The 14,377-nt window shown below is 39.7% G+C and overlaps 1 non-coding gene and 1 pseudogene across 1 annotated transcript; both read right to left on the bottom strand.

The window, feature by feature from the left end:
• Window positions 1-4,130: 4,130 nt before the first annotated feature.
• On the bottom strand, window positions 4,131-4,235 carry LOC129461296 (U6 spliceosomal RNA). The gene has a single exon (XR_008650454.1). It is a non-coding gene; the product is annotated as a U6 spliceosomal RNA (small nuclear RNA).
• A 928-nt stretch (window positions 4,236-5,163) lies between these two features.
• On the bottom strand, window positions 5,164-6,468 carry LOC129460242 (reticulon-4-interacting protein 1, mitochondrial-like; annotated as a pseudogene).
• Between the last annotated feature and the right edge of the window lie 7,909 nt (window positions 6,469-14,377).

Genomic DNA, 14,377 nt, shown 5'->3' with positions numbered 1-14,377 from the left:
GCCTTCTGGCCTGTGGCTTTCTGGCAGGAAGCTTCTGGGCTGGAGATTTCTTGTCTGCTTTTGAACCCCAAGAAAGCAAATGCTTTGGGCAAGTAGCTTAACCTCTTTGTGTCCTACTTTTCCTTTCTCTCAATTGGGATAACAATATGCAGGTGGTATTACAATGATGATATTGTACAAAAAAAAGTGCATTAAAAACAAGGTAAAAACCGCCAGCTGAGATTTTCTAAGTGCTTACTATGGACCAGGCACAGTTTTAAGCATTTGATACTTTCGAGTTCATTAGCTCTTATAAAATGACTGAATATACATAAGGTTCTCACATCAGGGCAGGGCACATGGCAAGCCCTTTTTAATTGTTGTGATTCTGAAAAACTGCTAAATAATAATCTGTATGATTAAACCTTTTTTTCCATTCTGATGGGCAGTTATCTCCTCATTTTCACTATTATGAATAGTGCTTTAGTGAACATCATTGTATGTATCTCCTTTGTGCATGTTTAAGAATTTCTGGGAGAAGGGAGCAGGGACATGGGAGAGTCTAGAAATAGAATGCTGTCATGCATTTAGCCTGTTTCCTTCATTCTGAAAAAAAAAATCAGTAGTATATGTTTCCTCACTTCTCAAGAGAGCTTTAAAACATAAACAAATATTAGCCAGGTGTGGCAGCGTGCACTTTAATCCCTGTTACTTGGGAGGCTGAAGTAGGAGAATCGCTTGAACCTGGGAGGCGGAGGTTGCAGTGAGCTGAGATCACACCACTGCACTCCAGCCTGGGTGACAGAGCGAAACTCTGTCTCAAGAAAAAATTAAAATTAAAATAAATAAAAGATCACTTTTTTCTTTAAACATTGATTTGTAGATAGTATTTGAATTACAATGTGTACCAGTAGGATGGCTAACGGTGATTTACCTTTTAATTGTCAATTTGAATTAGAGGATAAATTTAATTGAAAAAAATTAGCATGTAGACAACATTAATTGGGGAAGGTGTGATTATCAGTTTCTCTGCCTCTGTTCTTTGTTGTTTTTTGTTTGTTGTTACATTGTTGTTTTTGTTTTTGGCTGTTTGTTTCTGCAGATTGACATTAATTGCTGGCCTTGTGACCAGATACCGTTTTCCAGTTTTCAAGAGAAAGGGCGATACTTCAGGTTTTGTGACACATCCTAATGAGCTTTGCCAACTACTGTCCTACCACTCTTGTTCTGTATTTGAAGAACAAAGAGTGCAGATTTGAACAGGGCTCACCCAGCTCACCTGAATACCAATGAGAATTAAATCTCAGCCCGTGTCTCCGATTGCCCAGTGCCTCTCAATTTGCTGTGATTGTGTGAAACAGATTGCCCAAGGAGCTGGCCCTGGTCACAACATGCCTCACAAACTGAAACAGTGACAGCAGGGGTGATTGATAGAAATCCTTCTATGAGTAGCAGGTGCTACCCAGGTGAACCAAACCGTGGCCATTATTGTTTTGGGTCAGAATGCAATTAGTGTCAGAAACAAGAGCAGCCTTCTGAACTGTTCTATGCTTCCTCTAAAGTAAGCATGCAGTAGTTTATAATATTTTTGTTTGCATTTCCCTGCCACTGGTGAAGTGGAGAATCTCTTTATACTGTTCTTTTTAATTTCTTCTTTATTGTGTGTATTTGCTCTTTGCCCATATATATGTTTTTATAAATTAATGGTTTATTATTTGATAATAATTACTCAAATCCAATGTCATTTTCTTACTTTCCTATTTTAATTTCTTACTTTATTTCATTTTTTTCATGGACATCTCTAATATCATACGACTTTATTTCTTTAATTGCACTTACTATTATTTTATTTTATTTTTTATTTTTTAATACAAAGTTGAGATGGGGTCTCATTATATTGCCCAGGCTGGTCTCGAACTCCTGGGCTCAAGTGACCCTCCCACCATGGCCTCCCAAAGTGCTGGCATTACAGGCATGCCCCACTGCACCCAGCCTATGATTTTAAATTATCTTGTTATTTATTTCTTACTGTTTTTGTTGCTACTAATTTGTTTATTCACTTATTTATTAGCAAGGATCTTGCCAGTTTTGTTTGCCATTGTATTTGTAACAGCCTGGTTTATAGAAGACACAAAGTATTTGATAAATTAATAAATAAATTGCATTGTTGCTTTGATACCTATAAAATACAGTAGATACAGTAGATACCTGTGATACATGATACACAATCAAGTATCTAGGGGATTGTGTAGGCACCAACCCCTACACGATCAAAAGTTCAAATATAACTTTTAAGCCGGGTGCAGTGGCTCACACCTGTAATCCCAGCACTTTGGGAGGCCAAGATAGGCAGATCACTTGAGGCTAGGAGTTCCAGACCAGCTTGGCCAACATGGTGAAACCTCATCTCTACTAAAAAAAAAAAAAAAAAATTAGCCAGGCATGGTGGCACACACCTGTAACCAGCTACTTGGGAGGCTGAGGTGGGAGAATCACTTGAACCCAGGAGGCAGAAGTTGCAGTGAGCCAAGATCAAGCCACTGCACTACAGCCTGGGCAACAGAGCGAGACTCTGTCTCAAAAAGGAAAAAGGCAAACATACCTTTAAACTCCCCCAAAACTTAACTACTGATAGCCTGCTGTTGACCAGAAGCCTTACCAATAACACACACAGTTAACATATATTTTGTATGTTATATGGATTATGTACTGTTATCTTACAATAAAGTAAGCTAGAGAAAATGTTATTAAGAAAATCAAAAGGAAGAGAAAATACATTTACTATTCATTAAATGGAAGTGAATCATCATAAAGTTCTTCTTCATCTTTGTTGTCTTCACCTTGAGTAGACTGAGGAGGAAGAAAAAGGGTTGGTCTAGCTGTCTCAGGGATGGCAGTGGGGAAGAAAATCTACATCTAAGTGGAACTGTGCAACTCAAACCAGTGTTGTTCAAGGGTCGACTGTATACCAATATCTTGACATTAACAGATGGTGGATTATTGTGTGTTCTCCTCTAAATTAAACTTGAATGAAAATCTGTTGCAAGCCCGGGTTTCAGTAGTTGAAAGAACCAAGGGAATTCTCTGGTGAGGGTTAGCAAAAACGTTTAGCTGAGTTGTAGGAGTTTCAAGGCAGTAAGGTAGGAAGGTTTCCTGTTTCAACCAGATCAGCTCCTCACTCCATCAGCATTACTTTTTTTCTTTTTTTGAGATGGAGTCTCTCTGTTGCCCAGGCTGGAGTGCAATGGCATGATCTTGGCTCACTGCAAACTCCACCTCGTGGGTTCAAGCAATTCTCCTGCCTCAGCCTCCCCAGTAGCTAGGATTACAGGTGCATGCCACCACATCCAGCTAATTTTTGCATTTTTAGTAGAGACGGGGTTTCGCCATGTTGGCCAGGCTGGTCTCAAACTCCTGACCTCAGGTGATTCACCTGCCTTGGCCTCCCAAAGTGCTGGGATTACAGGTGTGAGCCACCGAGCCTGGCCACTCATCAGCATTTCACAGAGACATCCTGCACGAGCTTTTGTTTGAAGAAAGTTTCCATTGCTCAAAACAGGAAGTTGGGGTCATGTGGGAGAAATCACTGTTTTAGGGAATCTGGAGAAAAAGGTAATGGAAATAACTTTACATTTTAAGTTATATTTATTTTTCCCTTTAAACATCAGTGTGTTGTTATTATTAATGTTTTTATAATATAAAAATATAGGCCGGGCACGGTGGCTCACACCTGTAATCCCAGCACTTTGGGAGGCTGAAGCAGGTGGATCACTTGAGGTCAGGAGTTCAAGACCAACCTGATCAACATAGTGAAACACTGTCTCTACTAAAAATACAAAAATTAGCCGGGTATGGTGGCGAGTGCCTGTAATCCCAGCTATTCGGGAGGCTGAGGCAGGAGAATTGCTTGAACCAGGGAGGCGAAAGTTGCAGTGAGCCAAGATTGCACCATTGCACTGCAGCCCGGGCAACAGAGAGAGATTCCATCTCAAATATCTATATCTATATCTATAGCTATATCTATATCTATATCTATATGTATATCTATATCTATCTATATGTATAATATAATAATATGATATATAATTACCTCTGGCTCAATTTTAAAGATTCAAGCAATTTATGCTCCTTAGAATTTTAGAAATAAGTGAAAAAATATGGAACACTTCATGCATTTGTAGTCATTTTTGTGCAGGGCCATGTTAATCTTCTCTGTATCATTCCAATTTTAGTATGTATGTTATCAAAATGAGCACCCTTTTGTTCATATTTTAAACTAGGATGGTAAATATTTCTTTTTGATTTATAGAAACTTTTTGTATAATAGGAATATTAATATTTGTCTATGAAATATGTTGCAAATTCTTTTCTTCCTAGCATGTCATTTGTCTATTAATTTTATTTATGGGCTGGGCATGGTGGCTCATGCCTGTAATCCTAGCACTTTAGGAGGCTATGTGTGAAGGATCGCTTGAGCTCAAGAGTTTGAGACCAGCCTGGGCAACAAAGTAAGACCCTGTCTGTACAAAAAGTACACTAATAAGCCAGGCATGTTGGTGCATGCCTGTAGTTCCAGTTACTTGGGAGGCTGAGGTGGAAGGATTGCTTGAGCCTGGGAGGTCCAGGCTGCAGTGAGCCATGATTGTGCCACTCCAGCCTGGGTGACAGAGCAAGACCTTATCTCAAAAAAAAAAAAAAAATCATTTATGATCTCTTTCTTAGTATCAAAATTTTAAATTTTTATGTGGTCAAGTGCATATCTTTTTCTTGGTCTTCCTCACCCAAGATTATGAATATACAGTATTCCCCATATTTTCTTCACAGTTCTGTTTTTAACATTTATAGCATACTTTGAGGCAAGGATGTTAGTATAGTTTTCTTTCTGGATGAATCTCCAATGATTTCAATACCAATTTATTTAATAGTTCATTTTTTGTTTGTTTGAAATGTTTCCTGTATTATAAACAGGATTATGATTTAAACATATGTCTATTCTGAACTTACTGTTACATTGATACTATTTGTTGATACTATTCTTCTGCACTGATACCACACTGTTTTAATTACTATAGCTTTATAGCATGTTTTATTATCTGGTAGGACAAGGTTCCCTTCTCCATTTTTTTTTTAATTTCCGAAAATAGGCAGCTTTTACCAACCAATTTCTCTTTCATATAAAGTTGCTTTTTTTTAAATCACTAAACTGCATTTTTATTTAAACAACATTAATTACAGTCTTTCCTCATGTGGGTCCTCTTTCCACCTTCAGGAAGGCTTCTGGAACTTTAGAAAAAGGAAAGGTTTGTTCAATAACTGGCCAAATTTTTCCCGCATCCACCAGTTCTGCAACGTCACCTAAACATGGACCACTGGCCATGAAAAACACTCAGCGATAATGGACTCCTTTCCAGAAATGCTTTAATGACTTCGAACCTACAGTGACTCCTGCCTGCAACATGCCATCTGCTATGCCCAATCGGTCCATGTTCAGGAGGAAAGGACTCACCAAAGTCACATAGGTGGCTCCTGACCATTTATTGAGAAAATTTGGAGCCCATGTTTCAGTGGATCTGCCAACATTATCAAGGATGAAATCAAACAGTTTTAAGGATTTCAACTGCTCTTCCACACTTCCAGATTTGTAACCAATTACATCATCTGCCCCAAGCTTCTTTATAAATTCACTGGCATCTTGAGCGCAAACTGCTGTCACATGAGCATCCCATGCTTTCATCACCTGTATAGCAAAAGTACCAACTCCGCCTGAAGCGCCTAAGATTAGAACACGTTTTCCTGTGCAATTCTTGTCATTCAAGCCACCAACTTTGTTTATGGCAGACCAGGCTGCGAAAGCCACATATGGCAAAGAGGCAGCTTGATATATGAGTGAGTGATTTGGGTTTGTGAGAGACCTCATTTCCACTGACTACAACAAACTCTGAAAGAGTGCCTTGTTTCCAAGGAGGAACTGCAGCCCAGACCTCCTCTCCAGGCTTGAAGTACTTCACATAAAGCCCACATTCCATCACCATGCCAGAGACATCCCAAACAAGAGTCAGAGGAAATTCTTCTCCTTTGATTTTCATGTATAAAGGATTAAGCTTCGTTATTTAAAGCTGTAGCTCCATAACCACTTCCATATTGACGTCTATAGGATTTACACGGGCAGCGTGAACTTTCACAATGACTTCATTTGGATAGTGTATGATAGGTATCATCATGTTCTGAGTGAATTGAAGTACTTCATTCTTCCCATACTTATCTATCACCCAAGCAGGCATGACAGTGCTCCTTGGAGAGGTAGTACAAATCCTTCTAATGGAAGGCTTTTGGACAACTTTGCTTCTCCAGAAGCAAACCACGTATCTGCGTTTCTTCTAAGTACACAAGTCTTCAGATTCCATTGTAAACACTGGTTGAACTGCATGCTCAAATTCAAATACACTTGGACTGCATCAAACTCTCACCCCTGAATTCAGTCCAATTCTGCCAAACACACGGGCTAGTTTCAAAATTGAGCATGCAAAATGGAGCATTCGAAAATGAAGTTAAACTAATGGACAGACCTGTCCTGGGAGCCCTCGGTGGAACAAGCAGACACCACTTGCAATCCAATGCCAGAGAATCGAACGCTTGCCGACTGCTGCCACGACCTTGGCCCAGAATCTCTTTGCCTGCATATAAACTTTCAAGTTGGCTTGTCATTGCAAAAAATTGGTAAGATTTTGTTTGGAATTATATTGAATTTATACCTTAATTTGAAAGATGTAAAGTCTTTGCATAGTTTGTTTGTCCATTCCAGAAACTTATGTCTCTCTTAATTTACTCATGTCTTTTATATCTTTGAAAACAGTTTTCTAGTTTTCCTTTTCAAAAATTTTTTTTATTATACTTTAAGTTTTAGGGTACATGTGCACAATGTGCAGGTTTGTTACATATGTATATATGTGCCATGTTGGTGTGCTGAACCCATTAACTCTTCATTTAACATTAGGTATATCTCCCAGTGCTATCCCTCCCCCCTTCCCCCATCCCACAACAGTCCCCGGAGTGTGATGTTCCCCTTCCTGTGTCCATGTGTTCTCATTGTTCAATACTCACCTATGAGTGAGAACATGAGGTGTTTGGTTTTTCGTCCTTGCGATAGTTTGCTGAGGATGATGGTTTCCAGCTTCATCCATGTCCCTACAAAGGACATGAACTCATCATTTTTTATGGCTGCATAGTATTCCATGGTGTATATGTGCCACATTTTCTTAATCCAGTCTATCATTGTTGGACAATTGGGTTGGTTCCAAGTCTTTGCTATTGTGAATAGTGCCGCGGTAAACATATGTGTGCATGTGTCTTTATAGCAGCATGTTTTATAATCTGTTGGGTATATACCCAGTAATGGGATGGCTGCGTCAAATGGTATTTCTAGTTCTAGATCCCTGAGGAATCTCCACACTGACTTCCACAATGGTTGAACTAGTTTACAGTCCCACCAACAGTGTAAAAGTGTTCCTATTTCTCCACATCCTCTCCAGCACCTGTTGTTTCCTGACTTTTATTTATTTTTATTTTTGTAAAATTTATTTTTATTTTCCATAGAGACAGGGTCTTGCTTTGTTGCCCAGACTGGTCTTAAACTCCTAACCTTAAGCAGTCCTCCTGTCTTGGCCTCCCAAAGTACTGAGATTACAGGCATTAGCCACTGCCCCCAGCCACTCTAGTTTTCTTAGTACAAGTGTACTCACTTATTGTTATCTCTATTCCTAAGTGTTTTATACTTTTCTGCTGTTGTAAATGAGACTTTTTGTATGTTATTTCCAAATTTATTATTTCTTTAATTTTTGTACATTGACCTTATATTGAGACACCATATTAAACTCCCTTAACCTCTCTCTCTTTTGCTTTTTTTGATTAATTTTACCTATAGACTTAGTTCTATAGTTTCAACTCTATACTCTCAAAGTCAGTTTTGTTTCTTCCTTCTTAATATTTCCCTTTTTCTCAGTTAATTAAATTGGGTAAAATTTCAAGGACAATTTTTCAATAATAATATTGTTAGAGGAAATATTTGATTTTCTTCTAATTTAAATAGGAATTCTTTGAATGATTCACATTATGCGTTGGACTTATTGAGTTTCTGCTTTCACCCTTTTCCAGGTTTATTTCTAATCTTAGTTTACTAAGATGTGGTCAATGTAATTGCTGCTGAATTTTATCAAGTGATTTTATTTTACCATCTATTGATATTGTTATAAACTTTATTGATATTCTAATGTAGTGAGTTACAATGATACATTTTTCGAGTGATGAAATAATTCAACCAAACTCTAATTATAATGTTTTGTTATCTTAATACACTGCTGGATCAACTTTACAAATATTTTAATTAAGATACCTGTACGTATTGTCATAACTGAGATAGCTTAAATGTTTGATTGCTTGTCTCTCTGGGTTTCTGGCTATCTCTCTATGTGGTTACTTGTCTGGATTCTATACCTCGTCTGGTTTTGATAGCAGAGTTATGTTTATTTCACAGAATGCATTAGAAATACTTTTTTTTTTTTTTGCCCTAGAAGAGTTTAAGTAGCATAAATTTGGTCAATTTCTTGAAGGCCCAAAAGAAGTTTATTAAAGCTGTATTGGTTTAGTGCCTTTTTTAGAGGTAGAGTTCTGTATTGTTTATCTATTGCTGTGTTAGAAATTATCCCGAAACTCAATGGCTTAAAACAACAATAACCATTCATTATCTCATTGAGTCTGTGAGTCAGGAATTTGGGAGCAGCTCAGTTACGTGGTTCTGGCTTAAAGTTTCTCACGAGGTTGCACTTAGATATTGGCTTGGGGCCACAGCGATCAGAAAGCTTTTTTGGGGCTGGTGGATCAAAATGTCTCACTAACATGACTGGCAAGTCAGCGCTGGCTATTGGCCAGGAACCTCTGTTCCTTTTCTCATAGGTCTCTCCATAGGACTGCTTGAGTGTCCTCATAGCATGGTGCCTGGCTTCCCCTAGACTGCAGGGAAGACATCTTTTGGCTTCCCTGGGCCACATTGGAAGTAGAAGAATTGTCTTAGGCAACACATAAAATACACTAGCACTAATGATAGCTGATGAGCTAAAAAAAAAAAAAGAAAAAAATCTCATAATGTTTTAAGAAAGTTTATGAATTTGTGTTGGCCATATTCAAAGCCATTCTGGGCCACATGCGCCCATAGGCTGCAGGTTGAACAAGCTTGCCCTAGAGTAAGCAGTTAAAAAGAGCACAATGTCTTTTAATGACCTATGCTTGGAAGTCACACACTGTCACTTTTTTTCTTATTCTATTGGTCACTGGGCCAGCTCTGATTTAGCCCTGATTCAGAGAGGGGGCTACATAGGGCCTGATAGTAGGAGGCAAAAGTTTATTTGAGAGCATCTCGTAGGCTGGCCCCCATAAGTGCTCAGTGCCTTTTCAATTATTTAATGATTATTGCTCTAGTCAGATTCTAGCTCTTCTTAAATCAATTTGGTATTTTATAGTCTTCAGGAAATTTACTCTATCATATAGTTAAATGTTCTATAAGTTTTTAGTGGAAAGTTTTTGTTTCTCCAAGGTTACAAAAAAATTCTGCCCTTGGATCTTCTAGAATTTTTGTGGTTTCATAGTAATCAAATTTTTTGTCAAATAATTTAGATATTTGTCTGGGCAGGGTGGCTCACACATGTAATCCCAACACTTTGAGAGGCCAAAGTGGGAGGATAGCTTGAGGCCAGGAGTTTGAGACCAGCCTGGACAATGGAGCAAGATTCCAACTCTACAAAAAATTTTTAAAAATTAGCTGGGTGTGGTGGCACATGCCTGTAGTCCTAGCTACTCCAGAGGTTGAGGCCGGAGGATCACTAGAGCCTGGGAGTTCAAGGCTGAAGTGAGCCATGATCACCACTGCACTCCAGCCTGGGTGACAGAATGAGACCTTATCTCAAAACAACAACAACAAACTAAACTAAATTTCAGGCTATGAAGGGGAAGGGAGGTTGGACATGCCTCATTATACCCCCTTTTCTTTTGGAGTTCGGGCTTAACTGACCAGCATTACTGTTAAAATACAGAGCATAAGACTGATAAAACAGATGCTTTGGCAATAAAATAGCAAATTCCAACCCAACTCTGATATAGCATCACATAACAGATAGCAGATCCTCAAGGCAATAAAAATATTTTACCCCAAAATATATTTTCTTAAAATATTTTGAAATGGCCTGCAAACCTGTCTTTTGTGGGGAAATTTGTATCTGCAAAGAATATCCTTCTGTTTCTAGGTCTTTCCCAGATCTAGGAGAGATTAAATGAGAATCTGACACCGTTATGTTCTGAAAAGAGATATATACATTCTATTCTCTGTAAGGCAGCTACCTGGAGGCTCCATCTACAAAACAAGAACCTTGGCTTCCACAACCCACCTTGTCTTCACTCAAGCATTCCCCACTCCCCAGTGTCTAAAACCAAACTGTAACCTGAGCCATGGCCATTCATATTGGCTCAGAATAAACTTCTTTAAATATTTTATGAAGTTTGGCTTTATGGTCAACACTTCTTTTATTGAAAGTTTCTTTATTATCTAGGATCATTGTTGAATTTTGTCACATTCCTTTTCAGCATCCATGGAGATGATCATTTGATAGACAATAAATATTATTAGATTTTTCTAGAGTTGAGCCATCCATATATTCATAGGAGAAAAAAAACCTTCATAGTTATAAATTGCCATTGGATTCTGCTTATAAATAATTTATTTAGTATTGATATTAATGGAAAGACTAGTCTATGACTTTGTATCTTTTCTGTTTCTTTGAGACAGAGTCTCACACTGTTGTCCAGGATGGAGTGGAATGGCATGATCATAGCTCATGGCAACCTCCAACTCCTGGACTCACGTAAGCATCCTGCCTCAGCCTTCCAAGTAGCTGGGATTACAGGCACACATAACTGTGCCTGGCTAATTAAAAAAAAATTTTTGTAAAGACAAGGTCTGCCTCGATTGCCCAGGCTGGTTTTGAACCCCTGGGCTGAAGTGATCCTCCCACCTCGGCCTCTCAAAGTGCTGGTATTACAGTCATGAACCACCACACCTGGCCTTAGCTTTTGTAAATTTTGTAGTCTTTGTCAGTTATGTATTTTATATTCCCTTCATAAAAATAATTAGGAAGCTTTTCTTCTTTTTTTAGGCTCCAGAATAGTTTAAATGAAACTGGAATTATTTGCATTTTAAAGATTTGGTAGAATTCCCCTGTGCAATAATGTGGTTTTGATACTTTTCTTGGGAAGAAGAGAGGAGCAACTTAACTATTTCCATATTGGACTTTCTCATGTAATCTAATGAGTATGGGATGCTGTAAAAGAAAAAGACATAGGTGGGGCGTGGTGGTTCATGCCTGTAATTTTAGCACTTTGGGAGGCCAAAGCAGGTGGATTGCTTGAGCCTAGGAGTTCAAGACCAGCCTGGGTAACATAATGAGACCCCCATCTCTATTTTTTAAAAATAATAATAAGAAGAAATATATATTTGGTCACTTTCCTTTCACTCCCTTGGCACACAGCTTGATATGCTCTGGATCTGTGTCCCTACCAAATATCATGTTGAATTGTAATTCTCAATGTTGGAGGTGAGCCTGGTGGGAGGTGATTGGATCATGGGGCAGATTTCACATGAATTAATGGTTTAGTACCATTTCCTTGGTGCTGTTCTCATGATAGTGAGTGAGTTCTTACAAGATCTGGTTGTTTAAAAGTGTATGATACTTCCCCTTTCTCTTTTATTCCTGCTCCTGTCATGTAAGACATGCCTGCTCCTGCTTTACCTTCCACCATGATTGTAAGTCTTCTGAGGTCTCCCCGGAAGCTGAGCAGATGCCAGTATCATGCTTCCTGTACAGCCTGTGGAATCGTGAGCCAATTAAAACTCTTTTCTTTTCTTCTTCTTCTTCTTTTTTTTTTTTTTTTTTTTTTTGAGACAGGGTCTCACTCTGTCACCCAGGTAGGAATGCAGGAGTGTGATCACAGCTCACTGCAACCTCAACCTCCCAGGCTTAAGCGATCCTCCCACCTCAGCCTCTTGAGTAGCTGGGACTACAGATATGAGCCACCAAGCTTATCTAGTTTTTGTATTTTTGGTAGAGATGGGATTTCACCATGCTGCGCAGGCTGATCTCAAACTCCTGAGCTCAAGCAATCCACCCACTTCGGCCTCCTAAAGTGCCAAGATTATAGGCATGAGCCACCGAGCCCAGCCTAAATCTCTTTTCTTTATAAATTGCCAAGACTCGGGTATTTCTTTATAGCAATGCAAGAACAAACTAATTCAGAAATCCATAATCCTAAAATCACTGGGATCACTGAAGTGATAAATGTCTTTGTGTATGCTAATGAATGACTGGCAGCTGGGGGCTTCTAGATAGCCTCAGGATGGGGGCTGGTTGCCAGGGGGACTAACCATGTGGTTAGAGGGTTTGAACTTTTAGCCCCCCTAACCCCTACATGCGGTAGGAGAGAGGGATTGAAGATTGACTTAACCACCAATGGTCAATGACTTAATCAATCATGCCTACAGAATGAGGCCTCAGTAAAACCCCAAAAGGACAGGGTTCACAGACAGCTTCCAGGTTGTGGAACCCGGGGAGGTGTTGGGAGCATGGTGTGCTTGAAGAGGGAATGGAAACTGCACACCCTTTCTAGCGTACCTGGCCCTATGTGTCTCTTCCATCTGGCTGTTCCTGAGTTGTATCCTTTTATGGTAAACTGGTAATTCGGTAAGTAAACTTTTTCCTGAGTTCTTCCAGCTGTTGTAGCATTTTTTTTTTGTGGGGAGGGGACAGAGTCTCACTCTGTTGCCTAGGCTGGAGTGCAATGGCGTGATCTCGGCTCACTGCAACCTCTGCCTCCTGCGGTCAAGCAATTCGTGTGCCTCAGCCTCCCAAGTAGCTGGGATTACAGGCGAGCACCACCATGCCCAGCTAATTTTTATGTTTTTAGTAGAGACCAGGTTTCACCACGTTGGCTAGGCTGCTCTTGCACTCCTGACCTCAGGTGATCCACCACCTTGGCTTTTCAAAGTGCTGGGATTACAGGCGTGAGCCACCATGCCCGGCCAGTTCTAGCAAACTATTAAAACTGAGGTTGGCACGGGGGTAGGGGTTGTGGGAACTTCCAATTAATAGCTGGTCAGTCAGAAGCACAGCTGATTTGGAATTGGTGTAGGAAGTAGGGGCAGTCTTGCAGGACTGAGCCCTTCTTCTGAAGAGTTTGGGCTAAGCTCAGGGAGTAGTGTCAGAATTTATTTGAATTGTGGGACACCTAGTTGGTGTCCAGACAGTTGGAGAATCAGTTGGTGTGGGAAAACTACGACAACAACAACAGCAGCAAAGTACATTTGATGTCAGCAGTGAAGTGGGGTGAGTGTTGAGAGTAAAGTACAGAGGAAACAGGAGTTTTCCTTTCAGATGGGAAGCGATACAGCTGAGCATCAAAAACAAGTAATGCAGCTGGGCGCGGTGGCTTGTGCCTGTAATTCCAGCACTGTGGGAAGCCAAGGTGGGTGGATCGTCTGTGGTCAGGAGTTCACGACCAGCCTGACCAACATGGTGAAACTCCGTCTCTACTAAAAATACAAAAATTAGCTGGGTATGGTGGCAGCCGCCTGTAGTCCCAGCTGCTTGGGAGGCTAAAGCAGGAGAATCGCTTGAACCTGGGACGCAGAGGTTGCGGTGAGCTGAGATCACGCCACTGCACTCCAGCCTGGGTGACAGCAAGACACCCTCTCAAAAACAAACAAACAAACAACAACAACACAAAAAGCAAGTAATGACTTCACATCATGTTCCAGGGCTTATGGACCACCCACACTTTCACTGACATCTGCATAGTCATTGCAACACCAACCAATCTGGAAAGGCAGAATCAATCAGAAGCATCTAAAATGCATTTTTCAACATGAGAAGAAAAAATAATATGAAAGATATCCAATGAAAGTTTCCCATGTTTCAAAGAAAACAATGACCATTGCTAGTTTTTTTAAATTGAAAACTATTTTTGATGGCTATTATTAAAAAGTCAAAAAATAACAGATGTTGGCAAGGTTACAGGGAGAAAAGAGAATGCTTATACACTGCTGATGGGAATGTAAATTAGTTCAGCCACTGTGGAAAGCAGTCTGGAGATTTCTCAAAGAACTTAAAAGAGAACTACTATTCGACCCAGCAATTCCACTGCTGGGTATATACCCAAAGGAATATAAATCATTCTACCATAAAGACACATGCACGTGTATGTTCATTGCAACACTATTCACAATAGCACAGACATGAAGTTAACCTAGATGCTCATCAGTGGTGGACTGAATAAAGAAACTGTGGTATACATATACACCATG

The sequence above is a fragment of the Symphalangus syndactylus genome, chromosome 13 (genome assembly GCF_028878055.3).
Source record: "Symphalangus syndactylus isolate Jambi chromosome 13, NHGRI_mSymSyn1-v2.1_pri, whole genome shotgun sequence".
Lineage (NCBI taxonomy): Eukaryota > Metazoa > Chordata > Mammalia > Primates > Hylobatidae > Symphalangus > Symphalangus syndactylus.
Note: the sequence above shows the minus strand (reverse complement) of the source record. Positions and strands in the feature narration are given on the sequence as shown.